This window comes from Oncorhynchus masou, chromosome 2 (assembly GCF_036934945.1).
Source record: "Oncorhynchus masou masou isolate Uvic2021 chromosome 2, UVic_Omas_1.1, whole genome shotgun sequence".
Classification (NCBI taxonomy): Eukaryota; Metazoa; Chordata; class Actinopteri; order Salmoniformes; family Salmonidae; genus Oncorhynchus; species Oncorhynchus masou.
The window spans coordinates 27496282-27514994 of record NC_088213.1 but is presented as its reverse complement, the minus strand read 5'-3'; the positions used below and the strand labels follow the sequence as shown (position 1 = coordinate 27514994).

Sequence of the window (18713 nt, the reverse complement as noted above, 5' to 3'; positions counted from 1 at the left end):
CTGGACTTCAATGCACAGCACATCAAGCCAAACCTCTACACACAGCAACATCGTTGTCACATATTAGCTAAAGTAACGTCATAGTCAGCATAGCTAATTGAACTGACACGTTAGTAAACCCACTACAATATAATACAGTAACGTTAGTGTACAGTCAGTAAGCAGTTACACCGGCAGCCCCGCTGGAATTAAATTAGTAAATCCAAAAGCTTACCTTGACTTGGAAGAGTTCCATGTGTTGGATAGTCATAGCCAGATAGCTAACATAGCATCCCTCTGTTTGAGCAGGGTGTTCCAGTAGGCTAAACTAGCTAGCTAAGTAACTTTAAGTGAAACTGAAATTGAGAAAATATTAAAATGAAAATCTCCTCTCTATTTCTCTCTTGCTTCTCTTTCATTTTGGAATAAGTTATTTTGTTCAAAACTGTTCAACTACTGTCTTTATCTCTCTGAGTCAACTACTCACCACATTTTATACACTGCAGTACTAGCTAGCTGTAGCCTATGCTTTCGGTACTAGATTAATTATCTAATCCTTTGATTGGGTGGACAACATGTCAAATCATGCTGCAAGAGCTCTGATAGGTTGGAGGATGTCTTTCGGAGTTGTCATAATTTCTATGGAAGGGAAACATGAGCCTCCTAGGTTTTGTATTGAAGTCAATGTACCCAGAGGAGGACGGAAGCTAGCTGTCCTCCGGCTACAGCATGGTTCTACTGGAGACCTTCTTTGCAAAATAGTGTGTTTTAATCAATTATTTGGTGACATGATTATATTTAGTATAACTTTTTAAATGTTTTACTATTTTTATGTCCTCCTCTTTTTCCTCTGAGGAGCCTCCACTGATTGCCAACCACTAATTGTATTTTTCAGGACCATTTTGTTATGATATATTAAGTCAGTTACCTATAGTTTTGTAAAATCATAGACTGCTGTCTTTACACTTTTAGCCTAACCTATGCATCAGTAGCCTATGCTTACTTTAGGTTTCAGACAGAAATGACCCAGGCCTATTATAAACCAGCACCTTGAAATGCATTTCCTGTTATTTTGACAGCAATCCCCAAAGGTGAGTTGAATGAAAAAAAAATGATTGTGTTTGACCAACGTAACCTAATCCTATATTGTTTGGAGTAAGGTCATGTTTGCTTATCTTCAGGATCTGTAGCTCGATAATATCCTACTTTAAATGTACTTTCTTACTATTTAGAGCATCTGTGTTTGAGGAAGAGAGAGGACTGAACACACACGATGCTGCTTTACGACACACACACTGATGTGATGTAATTTCCCATCTGTCCCACGGATACACCTGCATGGAGTGTTTGAACATGTGTGGTTCAGTTTTGCATCACAATATATTGTGATTTGATTACAGACATCACAATAGGTTGACAGGCTATATTGATGCTCTGTTGAAGTTCTCATGCCAATTAACTCTTGCTTTCTGCCCACATCATTTAGAAAATAAAGGGCAATGCCAATCAGGACTGAAAGAAATCTATTGAAATTCAGCTCACACCCTCCAATATGCAAGACCTCTACTCTCTCCATTAGCTGTTTGTGTGTGTGTGGCTGAGAAATGGGCATGAGAGGGGCCTGTGTGTCTGTGACCTAATGGTGACAGATGTATAGCATGATTAGTCTTGAGGCAGCGAGAACAGGATCCCTAAAGTCACACTTTCTCTATACAGAAAATGATTATGGCTCCCAAAAACCAATCCACCATATCTACCAGAGCATTCTGTCAGTATTCACCTTTCTCTTGGCTACTAACAGGCTGTGCTATATTTGTAGAAGTAACATTAAACCACTCACTCTCTCTACATTATTTTATTTGTTTACCCAGACACTCAGTAGAGAGCCATTTGCATTATCTAGCTGGGTATTTCCTTCTGCAGTGTTTCACATCATGATTGTTGATTGGAATCAATTCTGTAGGCTCTGGCCTCCAGTGTGTAGCAGATGGGTCCCTGGAAAAGGGAGAAACACACAGAGCAGATAACAGACCACTCTGAAAACCAACTGATTAAGTTAACAATGACAACTGACAAGTCTACTTTTCCTAGCCACGTGCTTATACATCTGCATTGCTTGTTGTTCGGGGTTTTAGACTGGGTTTCTGTATAGCACTTTGTGACATCTGCTGATGTAAAAATACATCTGATTGATACTGTAAAGCAAGTGTAGACATAGAGAATGCATGAGCAGTGGTCCCTCATTGTGAACCAATGGAAGGATGACTCCTCCCACCATTGGTTTCTGGTGGGTAGCAACTCATTCACAGAGTTATTAAACCCAGAGGCGCAACATCGCGGGACTTCCGGGAACACTTGTGAAACAGACCAAACGGACCAGGCCGGGGTTTGAGAAGGGAAAAAAAATGCTTCCTTTATGGTTAATTTTCTCAATCTAGCAGCACAACCTAGATTCGAGCCAATGTCATCAGTAGTTAGACAAATTGACACTTTCTTTTTTGTCAAAAACGACTATCGAAGGAGTGGCTTTGATTTGACCTCCTGCACATGCAGAGTTTGGCGCAAAATGACTGTTAGACCCGATGACGGTTTTTATACGCATGAGCTTAGCCAATTTCTATTGGATAAGCAGTTTTAGCCTTCATACTGTACTGGCTTTGAGTCAGTGTTTTCCATTAGCTCCGGCTGTCAGCTTATTAGCCAGTTACAGACACATTTTCAGCCGCCTACATTTTCCACTTCATTTTAACTAGGCTACTTTTCATTTAACAGTTTCAATTCGCTAGTCCGTCGAGCCCTCTCCTGCTAGAATGAACGATATGCATCTTCTAGCGATCTATTGAAAGGATAGGTGCCTGTCAGTCAGAAAGCAAGCAATAATGGGGAAAAGTAGCAGAGAGGAAGAGGCGAAGGGAGAGGTTTCCCTGTCACCGAAATCTGTCCAAAACATGCCCAATGCATGTCTGTGGGCTTATTTTGGACCTAAGCTTGTCGCCTGTCTTCCCGCCTTTGGGACAACTACTCCCATTGTTAGGGTGGAGACATGAGCATCTCCTCATATAGATCTCTGGTTGCGGTCAAATTTCTTACAGAGAGGAATGATGCTTGTGAATTTGAAAAGTATTCAGACCCCTTTTCCACATTTTGATACGTTATAGCCTTATTCTAAAATTGATAAAATTATTTATTTCCTTCATCAATCTACACACAATACCCCATAAAGACAAATCAAGAACAGGTTTTTAGAAATGTTTGCAAATGTATAAAAACAAAAAAAACATACCTTATTTACTAAATACCTAGTATTTAGACCCTTTGCCATGAGACTCAATTTAGCTCAGGTGCATCCTTTTTCCATTGATCATCCTTGAGATGTTTCTACAACTTGATTGGAGTCCACCTGTGGTAAATTTAATTGATTGGACTTGATTTGGAAAGGCACACACCTGTCTATATAATGTCCCACAGTTGTCAGAGCAAAAACCAAGCTATGAGGTTGAAGGAATTGTCCGTAGAGCTCCAAGACAGGATTGTGTCTAGGCACAGATCTGGGGAAGGGTTTGAAAAATTGTCTGCAGCATTGAAGGTCCCCAAGAACACAGTGGCCTCCATCATTCTTAAATGGAAGGAGTTTGGAACCCCCAAGACTCTTCCTAGAGCTGGCCGGCCAGGCCAAACTGAGCAATCGGGGGAGAAGGGCCTTGGTCAGGGAGGTGACCAAGAACCCGATGGTAACTCTGTCAGAGTTCCAGAGTTCCCCTTTGGCAATGGGAGAACCTTCCAGAAGGACAACCATCTCTGCAGCACTCCACCAATCAGGCCTTTATGGTAGAGCAGCCAGACGGAAGCCACTCCTCAGTAAAAGGCAAATGACAGCCCGCTTGGAGGACTCTGACCAACTTCACATCTGGAGGAAACCTGGTACCATCCCTATGGTGAAGTATGGTGGTGATAGTATCATGCTGTGGGTATGTTTTTCAGCGGCAGGGACTGGGAGACAAGTCCAGATCAAGGCAAAGATGAACAGAGCAAAGTACAGCGAGATCCTTGATGAAATCCTGCTCCTGAGTGTTCAGGACCACAGACTGGGGCGAAGGTTCACCTTCCAACAGGACAATGACCCTAAACACACAGCCAAGACAATGCAAGAGTGGCTTCGGAAAACAAATCTCTGAATGTCCTTGAGTGGGCCAGCCAGAGCCCAGACTTGAACCTGATCAAACATCTCTGGAGAGACCTGAAAATAGCTGTACAGCGACGCTCCCCATACAACTTGACAGATCTTGAGAAGATCTGCAAAATGAGAGAATCTCCAAATACCGGTGTGCCATGCTTACCCCTGTGTGTGTATGTTGCGTGAGTCTAGCCATTAGCGATGAAGTTAATAAAAACAGTCTTCTGGTAGATGGAAAGGCCCAAAAAACATTAAACATTTTCCCCAAAAACATTAAATGTTAACTGCAAAGTAGCATATTCTTTCCTGGCAGAATGATATCATTATTTTTATTGATCCGATGGGTATTTGTTTTGCAAACTCATCACTTTTGCTACAAACGCAGCTAAACAACAACCCCTTGCTAGGTGCACACTTTAATTAAAGGGTAATTACACCCTAAAATCCTCAAGTGGTCTGATGTGGTTTAAACATTGTTGTGAATTTCGAACTCCAATGAGTTAATTTAAATAAAAAATAAATAAAACCTGGACAGACAAACCTTTTTTAAATGTATTTACTCTATTTTTGTTTTAATAAAATATATAATTTGAATAACATTATTATGGCATATATTGCAGTAAAACTGTAAATAAGACTTCAATCTCAAGAAACAGGTTAAATGTTTAAAAGGTTTAATGTTCTCTTTACTTAGAAAATAGTTGTGATCAACGAGGCCCTAGACTGTCACGTCTGCACCCGCTCCGCCCCTCTGGTGGTCGAGGCCGCCAAGCTGCTCATCATTACGCACATCTGTCACCATCGTTACGCGCTTCACTGGACTCACCTGGACAGCACCATTTCATTGATTGCCTCCGCTATATCTGTCACTTCCTCCGTTTCATCACCCAGGCCACAAAAATAGAGCTCTTTTGGCAAAAAATGTTGAGCGTCTGGCTGGCTACTTTTTCTATTTGTCTGACTTTTGGAAAACACTGGCAAGTCTGTCCACAGTCATGCCTCTTAGTTTGCCTCACTTGCCCCAATCAGAGAGCCTGCCATAAAGTGCTTTGTACTGCTATGGTTGTATTCTTGTTTGTGTGAATAGTTTGTTGAATGTAGGAAATTATTGGGAGCAAACAGTCTGTTCCAAGCGGCACACAGCACAAACATGAGCCTCAGTATAACACGATTGTGTTAATATTGTTAATATCTCCTGACTCAAAGCAGTTGTAATAACTCATTGATAACTAATGAAAGTGTTCTGTGGTTGCAGACAGATGCTTTCTAGTGCTTAGCAACGCTGGTGTGGATGGGTGGATGCCCATTCAAGTCTGGTGTGTTCCTCAGTAGTCTCAGACAGACTTAGTCTGGTGGGACCGTGGGAGTATAGCTCATTCAGCACAGCACCTGTATGTAAGGCACTGATATCCATGTCCTCACACCTGCCAACTAAACAGCCCAGTGCAAGATCATATCATAGATTGTCTGTGCCACTGTCTTGCTCCCTATGTTGCATTGGAAATGTGTTGCTCTGAGATGGAGGACTCAGACAATAACACAGACAATTCAACGCACCTTATGTAAACACTATAGAAATGACTGAGGCAGGAAGCTGGCATTCAGACATGTGGGTTTTTAACAGGGCAAAGAAAATGATTGCAGAAATGTGTTATAGCTGACACTTTGATTGTGTGCTGCATGAAGGGAGTCATTGTGCCCGTCTCTCTGGCCGCTGAGAAAAGAGAACAACAGGCCAACCCGGAGATCTATGATGGCCCAACTGTCAGCTTGGCTGTAAAATCAATTGGTTATTTGTTGCTGAAATGACTTGATGGAAGCAAGGATCCTGTTTTGGTCTTCTTCTCTGGCACTAGCTGGACATTGTGTCTTTGTCATTGTGCTGTTTTAACATTGGTGGGTTAGGTAACAGCAGACGACAGGGACAGGCCAAGTTACGACTGTCCTACAACCCTCTTCTCACATTAGAATTCACATAAAGTATCGCTGTGGTTTCAACACAATTCAAACTTGACACACTCTTGTGTTCTTTGTTCCACTCTACTGCTACTTTACCTAAGGTTAATCAAATCAGTTAGTTACTGCAGTGTAGTTGCATGTAATTACACCAGGTCTGGAACTGTAGTTTCCAAGTAACTACATGTGCAACCAAGGACTTTTAAAATTTCTTTAACCATTTAATATGAACATGTGTTCATGTCTTGGAACAGCCAATGAGAGATGTTGAGTTTGTCCTTGTGATGTGCTTGGCCTCTTTATTATCCCTCATTGGGGAATCATTAATTTCTGCTGATGTGGCTTCTGTTATTTTCACCTAATGGTGGGCTCTTCAATACTTCACAGTGGAGTTTAATTTGATTTACTGCCATCTTGGACGGCGCCATGTGTCTTTAAGGTAATTATGGGCGAGTCGTTGAATGCATAACCCACCTGCCTGCCCGGTCACCCTCGCACTCAGCTAATTAAACACTATGAGTGGAGGCATGGGCTGGTTAATTCATCAAACCTCCAGTCTCTCAGAAATATGACAGTCAACTGTGAAGTCAAGCGTTATGACTGATAGCCCCTGTCAAAAAGAGAAACTTTTTTTAAACCAGTCATATTTACTCCATGACTGACATAGATGTGGTTGAGGTTTCATCCAAACAGTAGCACTTTAGGTTGAAGTCTCCCATCATCATTCCATCACACTCCATCATTGGATGGAGCTGTCTGTATAGGCTTTTGGGGTCCCCTCTTCCCTCCTCCCCCCTGCTTTCCATGGAGCATGCTGTGACAGGCTGAGCGGAATCCAAGTCCACATGGCGCTGTCGTGACAACGGTCTGCTGGTTGTGTAGCAGGTTGCTGGTGGAAACTAGCGGAGTTAGAGTACAAAGAATGGATTGTTGAGACTGGCAGTGCGGTCGTAGTAAAACTCACATTAATTTACATGTAGGTCAGTGGAGGAATGGATGTCTGCCTAGTGCTCTCTAACATGGTGGGTTAGTTAGATAACCTCTCCTGTCTGAGTGGACCAGGGCTCTTTGGCTGTTACTTTAATCTGGCACTATATTCCTGACTTGCATTTCTTTTAAAATTCTTTCTACTCAAACTGAGAGAGGTATTTATTTTGATCAAATCTACTCTGAAGATATGTTCTTTCACTTTGTTTTAAGTAGCTACACTAGAGCCTTTGAAGTGGTTTTCCCAGTTTTTCCCCCAGAAAACATATAGCTGGAGCAGTCGGCGCTTTGGGAAAAGTGCAACTCTATAGCTCCCCCAGGGGAGAAATGATCCAATTGAGGTACAATGGTGTCCTGTTGGGACAATGTTGCTATTGTTTGGGGTTTGCAAACCTGCGGGACTGACAGGGGGAAGTGTACGATATCCATATAGACCCACACAGACTCCCTCTCTTCTATATCCCTCCACTTTTGTACCTAATAAGAAATTATGGTTCCTTCAATCTTTTATTTATCTCAGATCTGTTTATTTGCCACCTTCCTCCAGTCTTCTAATTGGTATAGTCTGTTCTGTGGTATAACGGCACTCTGGGAACAATGAGTTAATTAGCCGTGAAGTGAAGCAAAACACTTTAAATGGAGATTAAAGGCAGCTCAGTTTCCCCACAGGCATTTATCTCTAGGCTCCACTAATAAACCATTCTCTTTCTGCATACAGCAAATCCACGCTTCACCGGTGCAGAGATCCAAGTGAAGGAAGGCTACAAACTAACGTCACAATGCTTTAGTTGACCTTTGGCCTCAGCATACCAAGATCCCCTTGTTCTGTAATGATCATCTCCGTCAATGCAGATGACAAGGTTAATCTGCTCAGCAAACCTAGTCAAGTGTAGCAAATTCAACAGTATTTGACGGTTACACCAGTACCTGTATTCAACTCTTGAGTGATTTTGAAACTGCCAAAAATACCTTTGCAATTCAGTGCTGACTTTCAAACTGCCACAGAGAGTGGAAGAACTTTAGCTGTCCTTTGTACTTCTCCTTTCATTGGGGCTGCTTGACCCTAGTGGATCAGTTTTTAATAGTGTAAAAAAACTACTTCCTTTTAAAGTGTATCCCCAACTGTTCCTTTCATCCTCGAGCCACAGGAAGAAGGAGTCGTGTTGAATCTTTCTGGAAGGTAATTCTAAGGAAACACACTTCTATTTTATTCTTACAGCAACGTGTTGATGGCTGTCATTTCTGTCTTTGTTATGACTCCGTGTTGGCAGGTGTGGTGTGCTTTCTAGGAAAGCCTATATTCACACAGACACAGAATGCACTTTCATTACTTTAATCATTATGGCCTCATAACAGTTCAATTGACCACCCAGAACTAAGTCCTGATTCCCTCAGGTGGATGAACTGTAGGTAAGATGGTCTGGACAGTGTGGAATTTGTCCATTAATGTCATGTTTGCTCCAAGGACGATGGAATTGATTGAAATTCAGATATTTCTGTGTCAAGTGGCAGATGGAGAGATGACAGGGGAGTGATAAGAATCATGCCACTGAATACCAATCAGACAGACCTCCCTGTATCAGCCGCAGCCAAGCTGCTCTCAATGCAGTAGACTGGTGGTGGGTTTAACTGCTGTTATCCCATTGAAACTAATATAAAGTTGAAAACTCCTTTCAAAGAGCTGTTAAACTTCTCTCATATGCAGAAAGATTGACCGCAGAGTAAATATCCTTTTTCTGTGAAGGTATTTTATTCTACATTTACATTACATTTAAGTCATTTAGCAGACGCTCTTATCCAGAGCGACTTACAAATTGGTGAATTCACCTTCTGACATCCAGTGGAACAGCCACTTTACAATAGTGCATCTAAATCATTAAGGGGGGGGGTGGTGAGAAGGATTACTTATCTTATCCTAGGTATTCCTTGAAGAGGTGGGGTTTCAGGTGTCTCCGGAAGGTGGTGATTGACTCCGCTGTCCTGGCGTCGTGAGGGAGTTTGTTCCACCATTGGGGGCCAGAGCAGCGAACAGTTTTGACTGGGCTGAGCGGGAACTGTACTTCCTCAATGGTAGGGAGGCGAGCAGGCCAGAGGTGGATGAACGCAGTGCCCTTGCTTGGGTGTAGGGCCTGATCAGAGCCTGGAGGTACTGCGGTGCCGTTCCCCTCACAGCTCCGTAGGCAAGCACCATGGTCTTGTAGCGGATGCGAGCTTCAACTGGAAGCCAGTGGAGAGAGCGGAGGAGCGGGGTGACGTGAGAGAACTTGGGAAGGTTGAACACCAGACGGGCTGCGGCGTTCTGGATGAGTTGTAGGGGTTTAATGGCACAGGCAGGGAGCCCAGCCAACAGCGAGTTGCAGTAATCCAGACGGGAGATGACAAGTGCCTGGATTAGGACCTGCGCCGCTTCCTGTGTGAGGCAGGGTCGTACTCTGCGGATGTTGTAGAGCATGAACCTACAGGAACGGGCCACCGCCATGATGTTGGTTGAGAACGACAGGGTGTTGTCCAGGATCACGCCAAGGTTCTTAGCGCTCTGGGAGGAGGACACAATGGAGTTGTCAACCGTGATGGCGAGATCATGGAACGGGCAGTCCTTCCCCGGGAGGAAGAGCAGCTCCGTCTTGCCGAGGTTCAGCTTGAGGTGGTGATCCGTCATCCACACTGATATGTCTGCCAGACATGCAGAGATGCGATTCGCCACCTGGTCATCAGAAGGGGGAAAGGAGAAGATTAATTGTGTGTCGTCTGCATAGCAATGATAGGAGAGACCATGTGAGGTTATGACAGAGCCAAGTGACTTGGTGTATAGCGAGAATAGGAGAGGGCCTAGAACAGAGCCCTGGGGGACACCAGTGGTGAGAGCGCGTGGCGAGGAGACAGATTCTCGCCACGCCACCTGGTAGGAGCGACCTGTCAGGTAGGACGCAATCCAAGCGTGGGCCGCGCCGGAGATGCCCAACTCGGAGAGGGTGGAGAGGAGGATCTGATGGTTCACAGTATCGAAGGCAGCCGATAGGTCTAGAAGGATGAGAGCAGAGGAGAGAGAGTTAGCTTTAGCAGTGCGGAGCGCCTCCGTGATACAGAGAAGAGCAGTCTCAGTTGAATGACTAGTCTTGAAACCTGACTGATTTGGATCAAGAAGGTCATTCTGAGAGAGATAGCGGGAGAGCTGGCCAAGGACGGCACGTTCAAGAGTTTTGGAGAGAAAAGAAAGAAGGGATACTGGTCTGTAGTTGTTGACATCGGAGGGATCGAGTGTAGGTTTTTTCAGAAGGGGTGCAACTCTCGCTCTCTTGAAGACGGAAGGGACGTAGCCAGCGGTCAGGGATGAGTTGATGAGCGAGGTGAGGTAAGGGAGAAGGTCCCCGGAAATGGTCTGGAGAAGAGAGGAGGGGATAGGGTCAAGCGGGCAGGTTGTTGGGCGGCCGGCCGTCACAAGAAGCGAGATTTCATCTGGAGAGAGAGGGGAGAAAGAGGTCAGAGCACAGGGTAGGGCAGTGTGAGCAGAACCAGCGGTGTCGTTTGACTTAGCAAACGAGGATCGGATGTCGTCGACCTTCTTTTCAAAATGGTTGACGAAGTCATCTGCAGAGAGGGAGGAGGGGGGGGAGGGGGAGGAGGATTCAGGAGGGAGGAGAAGGTGGCAAAGAGCTTCCTAGGGTTAGAGGCAGATGCTTGGAATTTAGAGTGGTAGAAAGTGGCTTTAGCAGCAGAGACAGAGGAGGAAAATGTAGAGAGGAGGGAGTGAAAGGATGCCAGGTCCGCAGGGAGGCGAGTTTTCCTCCATTTCCGCTCGGCTGCCCGGAGCTCTGTTCTGTGAGCTCGCAATGAGTCATCGAGCCACGGAGCGGGAGGGGAGGACCGAGCCGGCCTGGAGGATAGGGGACATAGAGAGTCAAAGGATGCAGAAAGGGAAGAGAGGAGGGTTGAGGAGGCAGACTCAGGAGAAAGGTTGGAGAAGGTATGAGCAGAGGGAAGAGATGATAGGATGGAAGAGGAGAGAGTAGCGGGGGAGAGAGAGCGAAGGTTGGGACGGCGCGATACCATCCGAGTAGGGGCAGTGTGGGAAGTGTTGGATGAGAGCGAGAGGGAAAAGGATACAAGGTAGTGGTCGGAGACTTGGAGGGGAGTTGCAATGAGGTTAGTGGAAGAACAGCATCTAGTAAAGATGAGGTCGAGCGTATTGCCTGCCTTGTGAGTAGGGGGGGAAGGTGAGAGGGTGAGGTCAAAAATTCTAGGTTATATGAAGCAGTTATGCCCCCCTGGGATTTGGGCCAATAATCTACAGTTTTCATAGTCCTTTCTCTGGCTAGTCTGAAACTATACTGCTACCCACTCTTACATACCAGTAGTGGTGTTTCAAGGTTTCATGCTGAGAAGTGGAATTCCACAGTTCCCACTGCTCAACCTTGTGGCTGTTTCATTCAGCCCAGGGCATCTATGGGCGGTCAGACTGCAGGGTGGCTTTTCCATTTGTTTCCAAGTACACACACACATCTCTGTATGCATTGGCTATGATGGCTACAAAGAATCCTCAACCCCTGTCTCTTACACTTCAGCATGTTGGTGAGATGTGCTGTCTGTCTGATCCAGTGTGTAAATAACAGTCCTTGTCCTACTCCTCTCTCAGCTGTTTGTTAAGACCATGCTGTGACCTTCACCTGCCATTAGTGATTCTGAGAGGGTTTAGTCTCCTCTCTTTGTCTAGCCCCCCCCCCAGTGTGTATGTCAAGCTCTCCAAACACTCTGGAATCGCTCCTTGTCATGCTGAAGGCTGTAATCAGTGAATGACCGGGCTCTTCTGCATTGTGTGTCAACCTCCATTCACCTGCATGCTACTCACCACCATGGCATCAGCAGCATTACCAGGTAGTCACTTTCCCATCCCCAAATACATACTTGGATTTGTTAGGTGATACAGTGTTTCATCACTCAGCTAAATCATAATCAAAACAAATACGTCTCTTGCGTAGCTGGTCAACTTTCATGTAATGCTGTTAAACTCACAAGCACTTTGACAGTCCGTGTGTGGGCTGAACTGACAGCTCTAGCGATGTGTGTGTGATGTGCTGAGAGGAGAGGCAGGATAGTCTGGCCCGCTCTCCCTGGCTCTCTCCCTCCCTGATGTTTGGAGAACGAGGGTGTAATGATTATTCTGAATTTTTGGAGGCAGTAGGCAGAGGCTGTGGCAGGGCCCTTTGCTGTGACAAGACTTTTTACGATTTCCTGTTTTGACAGAAGCTGTTTGCAGTGGAGCTGCAGCAGAGGTACAGGGGCTATAGTGCTCTCCTCTCTGAGAATAGTCTACCTGCTGCAGAATGAATCATTTATCCTGTGGAAGTGGGAGAGGAAACAATGTGTTAGCTTAACACTGCCCCTGAGCACGTAGTCTGTCTGGAGTTATTGAAGATGCCAGGATCCATTCTAAAAGAAATGACATATCAAATAGGGGCTTATATTTGTCCTGTTTCACTGCATGTACAAGTGGAGCAATCAGGGTTAAGTGTCTTGTTCAAGGGCAGATTATTAACAGGTTAATACTAGTAAATAATAAATAGGTTTTATAAAGCACTTTTCAAGGAGCCATAGATGTTTTGGTTACTCCTACTGTAAGGCTGTTTTGTCATTAGTCACAAATACACTGGTGTCATGTCTAAATGTCCATCCAGGTCTCCAGTTTCCACATTCATCTTGTCCTAACCTGTGTAATGGTTTGAACAGCCACTCAAGGTCAAGGCGTAGGAACACAACTGGGAACACAACTGTCATGTCAACATGTTCGTGGTGACCGATTAGGGCGATGGCAGTTTAAGGACACAGACAGGGTTGGGGGTATAACACTGCACTGAATGAAAGGGAGCAGGACAAAGAGTGGATTGAGAGGCTGATACAGTGGGTGGCTATGTACTGCAGAGCTGGGAAACAGGCATTCCATCACTCACCAAACTAACATTTGATATATTTAACTCTGGAGCCTGCAATGAATACATTAACAGTTGTCAGGGCAGAGATGAGACAATCTTGTGGTGAGCTACATTATAGAGGATGGGCCAGTCATGGTCCAGACGGTCAGAGACAGAGCAGGGTGGCCAGCAGCAGGGCAGCGGAGGAGAGGCTACTGGGTCCAGGATGGGAACCTGCTGCAGCTGCATACCTCTTGGTCAGGAGGCTAAATGCCCGGACAACACAGGGAGGAGACCATAGAAGAAGAAAAAGACAGGGAGGAGACCATAGAAGAAGAACAAGACAGGGAGGAGACCATAGAAGAAGAAAAAGACAGGGAGGAAACTATAGAAGAAGACCGGGAGGAAACTATAGAAGAAGGTGCAAGGTAATGCCTCTGAAGATTCGGTCGGCAAAATATATTACGATAGATAACACCTTGAAAATGTATACACTTTCATTGTAGGCTGAAAGATAAAGCATTGACATACACTGCATATACAACACATTAAGAACATCTGTTCTTTCCATGACATAGACTGACCAGGTGAATCCTGGTGAGAGTCCATGCCCTGTCAAATTGAGGGAATTCAATATTAGGAAGCTGTTCCTAATGTTTGGTATACTTATTCTATTTGCATGTGCAGTATCTCTTGGGAAGGAAGTTGGCTGAGGGAGAAACAGCCGAGGTGGATAATAGTTTGTGAGTTGTGGATTGCTTGTGGTTTGTCTCTTCTCATTTGTCTCTCTTCATGAGGCAGAGGGAGGATCCTGTGCACCTCAGTTGTTTCCCATGCCCCTCTGGAGGGAAACACTTGGTCTGTTCCTACTGCTTTAAATTCCCATGACAGCAGCTCCTCGCCTGCCTGCCCGCCTGCCTGCCCGCCTGCCTGCCCGCCTGCCTGTCCGCCTGCCTGCCCGCCTGCCGCATTCTGTCAGACACTGGGAGTGGAGACACTGCAGAAATATGCTGCAGGTTTTCCTCATTTCTCAGACAGGAAAAGTTTTGAGTGAGGAATGAGCAAATGCTTATTAACGAGAAAGTCAGTGTAAGCAATATAGTGTTGTCATTGAGCCCCCATGCAGAATTCCCAGTGGTTGGTTTTGAAGTGTGGGATTGACTGGAATCTCCTGATGGGCTTCTGAGCTCCTCTTTTTTATAAATGGAAATTCTGGCGCGAAGATTTTCACTCCCAACCGAGCTCCGTGGAACACTGAACATCCCTTCTGCATGCTTCATGGATTTAAGTTTCATTTGCAAAATGTTCTGACATTTGTGTATTGTCTCTGTTCTGTGGTGTCTATTATTTTCCTTTTGTCTGTTCTTTTCCTTTTAATGGCTTGATTTGATAACCGTGAAAGACATGGGCAGCATTTTCCATGAATTTGTCTTAGTTGTTAAGTCCTAGACATTTGTCACACCATGGAAATAATTATTCTATATTGCATTTATTACTGGTAAGGTTGGATTCCTCAAATTCTCTTTCAAGTGTAGGAGTGTGTTTCTCAGTTTGTAGTGTAAATCACCGTGTCTGATGCTATAGACCTTCTGTATGTGTGTCAACACACTGGGGATGTCATCCAACCTGAAAATATCCCTCAAATGATCCTCCAGGCCCATAATGCCTGGTGCTTTGCCTCTGACAGGGCTTGAGAGGTTCAGTCCTAGCTGGTGCTTTGCCTCTGACAGGGCTTGAGAGGTTCAGTCCTAGCTGGTGCTTTGCCTCTGACAGGGCTTGAGAGGTTCAGTCCTAGCTGGTGCTTTGCCTCTGACAGGGCTTGAGAGGTTCAGTCCTAGCTGGTGCTTTGCCTCTGACAGGGCTTGAGAGGTTCAGTCCTAGCTGGTTTTTGGATCTCACAGGGTACGGATCGCCTCCAGTAAACGTGAAATAGAGTTTATAGGATCATGGTCTGTACCAGTTAAACTGTGGATTTTGTGATTGAATATTGCTGTTCACATTAACAGATTATTGAGTGTGAAAACCTCAAATTGAAAGCTCAATCTGCTGTACGCCACTGAAAGCAGATCTGGAGAAATGTCATTCCCTGCAGCGTTTATTGAACGCATGGACCACATGGGAGTGTGAGGACTCAGCCTGATGCAATTTCTTTTGGTCCATTGTGCAAAGATGCAAAACGAATTGTTCATGATCGAGTGGATTCTCCCCCTATCCACTGTAAAGTGGGTTGGCCGTGCTTTGTGTTAGCTGCATTAGGTCTACCGTATATTATATTACCCTGTGGCTTGAGCAGAGAGAAATAGACCAGTTTTAAAAAGTGTTATGTGGTTTCTACAGCTATTATTATTTTTTACAGATGCCATATGAGTTTGTGACAGGAGTGTCCATACAGTAACCCTGTGGCTGTTGTGAGAAGTGTAGAGGGAGATGAATGACACTGAGTAGAGATGGTAGACACGGTAGACACACATGGCTGACTAAAGTAACACATTGGGGGCCGTCCCGTCCCAGGCTGTTGTGGCACGTCACACAGTAATGGCTCTATTGATTTGTACTATTTATATGTCTAATTATGGCTGGGCAGAGGTTAGTTGTCTTTAGCTGCCCGACCGTGGCCCCCAGTTATAACTCTGTGGCTCCTTAATTCACTGAGGCATGAGTGATCAGAGGACAAATAGCCCAGGGCTTTGGGCATGGCAGTGCCTCAGGACATTAAAGACTGGTGAAATATCTGTAGAGGGAGAGAAAAGTCATTTCTGTCTGTATGAATCATCCTCTGGCCACTGGAGTGTGTGTGCCTGTGGTGTGTGCCTGTGGTGTGTGCCTGTGGTGTGTGCCTGTGGTGTGTGCGCGTGTGGGTTCATGCATGTGTAATGTGGAACACAGTCAGATAGGTTGAACTATGGTTATTCTCAGATCAACCACTAGGTATTGCTGTTGAATCTTCTTCAACCACTCTTGACTCTTACCTCACCTCACACCACATCACAACTGTCAGTCGTCCCTGGCAACCAGCCTTCACAGATGAACTGTCATTTACATAGATCAGTATTGGAACATGTTCATTTCATAACATATTCCTGTTCATTGCTCTTTTCTCACATTTTATCAAGGTGATATCTCTAGTCACCATTCCATACACAAGTAAATGGCTAATTTTGGGGTAATGTTCGGTCCCTCACTGAACATGCCCCAGGACAACCTCATGGCCTAATTAAATAGCTATTCAATTAGGAGGTTATATCTAGCCTCATCCCTACTATGTCCTGTCTCTGCTCCTTTCTCTCTGTAATGGTGTCATAACTCGTGGGCTAACAGGACAGATGGCACCAGTCACCCTGTAGAGGGTCTTTCATTTCAACCTCGATGTGTAATTGGCTTTGATATGGGCATTGGTTGGAGATGCTGGGGCCTTGTTACTGTGGAAAGGCTTATTGACAGAATTCAACAGCAGTCAACGGTGATCTGTCTCTTACCCAGATTTACAGGGGATGCTGGTTCAACCTTTAGGGGTCTGTCCAATTTAACCAGTGTGCCCTAAGAGCTTAACCAAACCTACTAGTCTCATCTAGTCTTGTCTGTCTGTCAAGCTCCTGTCTTGAAGAAGAGACGTGCCCCAGACCGGAAGATTCCGGTTGCATCCTGAGAGCAAGGTCATCACTTACAGCTGATTTGACGAGACACTGTCTGTCTGCGACGACTACTGCATGGCTGCTGTAACCTGAGAGACTAAGGCTCTTTAGAGCCGAGACGAACAGACTGCTTTACCTGGTGGGCTAGACGGTTCCCTTCCTCATCCCTGGTGGACAATCTCTTTATCGTCTCTCTATAGTTGTGTCCCAGAGAGGAGGCGCGGCATAGGTGCTGACGGGGTTGCCCAGGGTGACAGTGGGGGCAGATCAGCGAGTGGCTGAAACAGCACAAATACCCCTGTCTGATGCTGCACTCTGCTTTCTCCCCAGTCACCCTCTCACCAAGCCCTCTGCCTCCACACTCAACGCAGGTACAGGGGAACTCACTGGGAAGGAACAGAGCTCTGTGTGTGTTACATCCTGATCTGTGATGATTGTTTGCTCCATCGGTGGACTCTGAGGACAGAACCCTCCCAGGACAGTCCAGGATATTTTTGGCCTAGTTGGAGTGTGAGGTGCTGGGAGTCCAGATTCATCCAGGCACATTCCTGAACCAAGCAGGCCAACCCTGTCTCTGTCTGTGGGGCTGCTGGCTGCTCACTGCAGACACTGCAGGCTCGCTGGTCACACCCTGCAAAAAAGGAGTGTTGAAAGGATAGCAAAGGACAGAGGAAAGCAGAGTTTCCTCCAGAGTTAGGGAAGGAAAAGGGGATACCTAGTCAGTTGGTTACAATACTGCTCTTCACATTCTGAACTAATGCAATGCTGTGACATACTGAGGATTGTGGAGGGAAAGACTAGCCAACCGAACACAGAACAACAGGAGGAATTCATAGCTTGTGGCTGGTGTGAAAGGCAAAGGTAAGATATTATTTATAGCTATGTGAAAGAGGAACCTTATACTGTATGAAAAGCTCTGTATTCATGTAGGATTAGCTCAGCCTGTGCATATACCTAACTTATACTCACTAACAGCAGTGAGGTTCAATAAACTGTGATGTTGTGGTTCTCTATCTTACTCTGAGTTAATTAATGACCTATGTACTATGTGGCCTATCAAAGCCGGCCAGTAGTAGTCATATTTGTGGATGTGGCCGTGGTTTTGTTGATGGTGTTTTTCTGTATGTAATGCTGTGGTTTTGTCCCCAGACAGTGGTATCAATACCCATACGTGGTGCTTGTTCCTGTTTGATATTATCCCAACATCGCTCTCAAGATGCTGAGTATATTATTTATTTCCATATCAAATACTCGATAGCGTTCACAGATTTGTGGCTTACTTTATGCAAGGTTTCATTTTCCCAGTACCCAGATTCAGGGTTTCACCCTTCACTTTGTTTTGTACCTTGCTCTGGCGTGACAACACCACACTGTTGAATTGATTTGAAGCTCACCTTCCAGGAGGCTCGCCTGATATCAGAGAGTATCAGGGTGGAAAGTCTTCAACAGAAGTGGTTGAAGAAGTGTGTCTGTGTCTACCAGGAAGTGTGAGCTATCAGCACCCCCTGGATAAGGAATGTGTGATGATGTGTGTAGGAGGTTTAAGAAGCCATTTAAGGAACCAGGGGGATTATGTTAAGTAGAAGCAGAGGGGAACGGTGGGCTGGCGGCTGAAGTAGATGCTCTATTCTCTATTGATTGAGGCACTCATTATGAAATGCCCTGCATTTCAGACCAGGTTCACCCTTGGTTCCTGTCTGTAGGAGGGAACCATTTTCATGAACTGGGTGGTGTACCTAATCAACTGGCCACGGAGTGTATAGTGAGCTATATGTTTGGAACATCAAATCGCAATACAATCGCAGTATCGAATAGCAATACATATACAATCGTGAAAATCGCAACACATATTGCATCGGCACGTAAGTATCATGATAATATCGTATCGTGAGGTCCCTGGCAATTCTATTTTATTCTCTGGTTTCTGCATATTTGTGCTTCCTGGGAAGCAGAGCATGGTTAGGCTAATGCTGCATTTTAGATGGTACAAGGTAGATGGGAAACCGGATATCATTGTTTTCAATGAGAGCATGACTGTAAATGCCATCAAGGCTAGCGGTGAATGTCGTTAGCCTCTAC

The 18713-nt window shown here is 45.2% G+C and overlaps 1 protein-coding gene across 5 annotated transcripts in view; it reads left to right on the top strand.

The window, feature by feature from the left end:
* The window catches only part of LOC135557839 (pleckstrin homology domain-containing family A member 7-like), a 141227-nt gene that overhangs the window by 1459 nt on the left and 121055 nt on the right, over positions 1-18713 (top strand). The window lies entirely within an intron of this gene.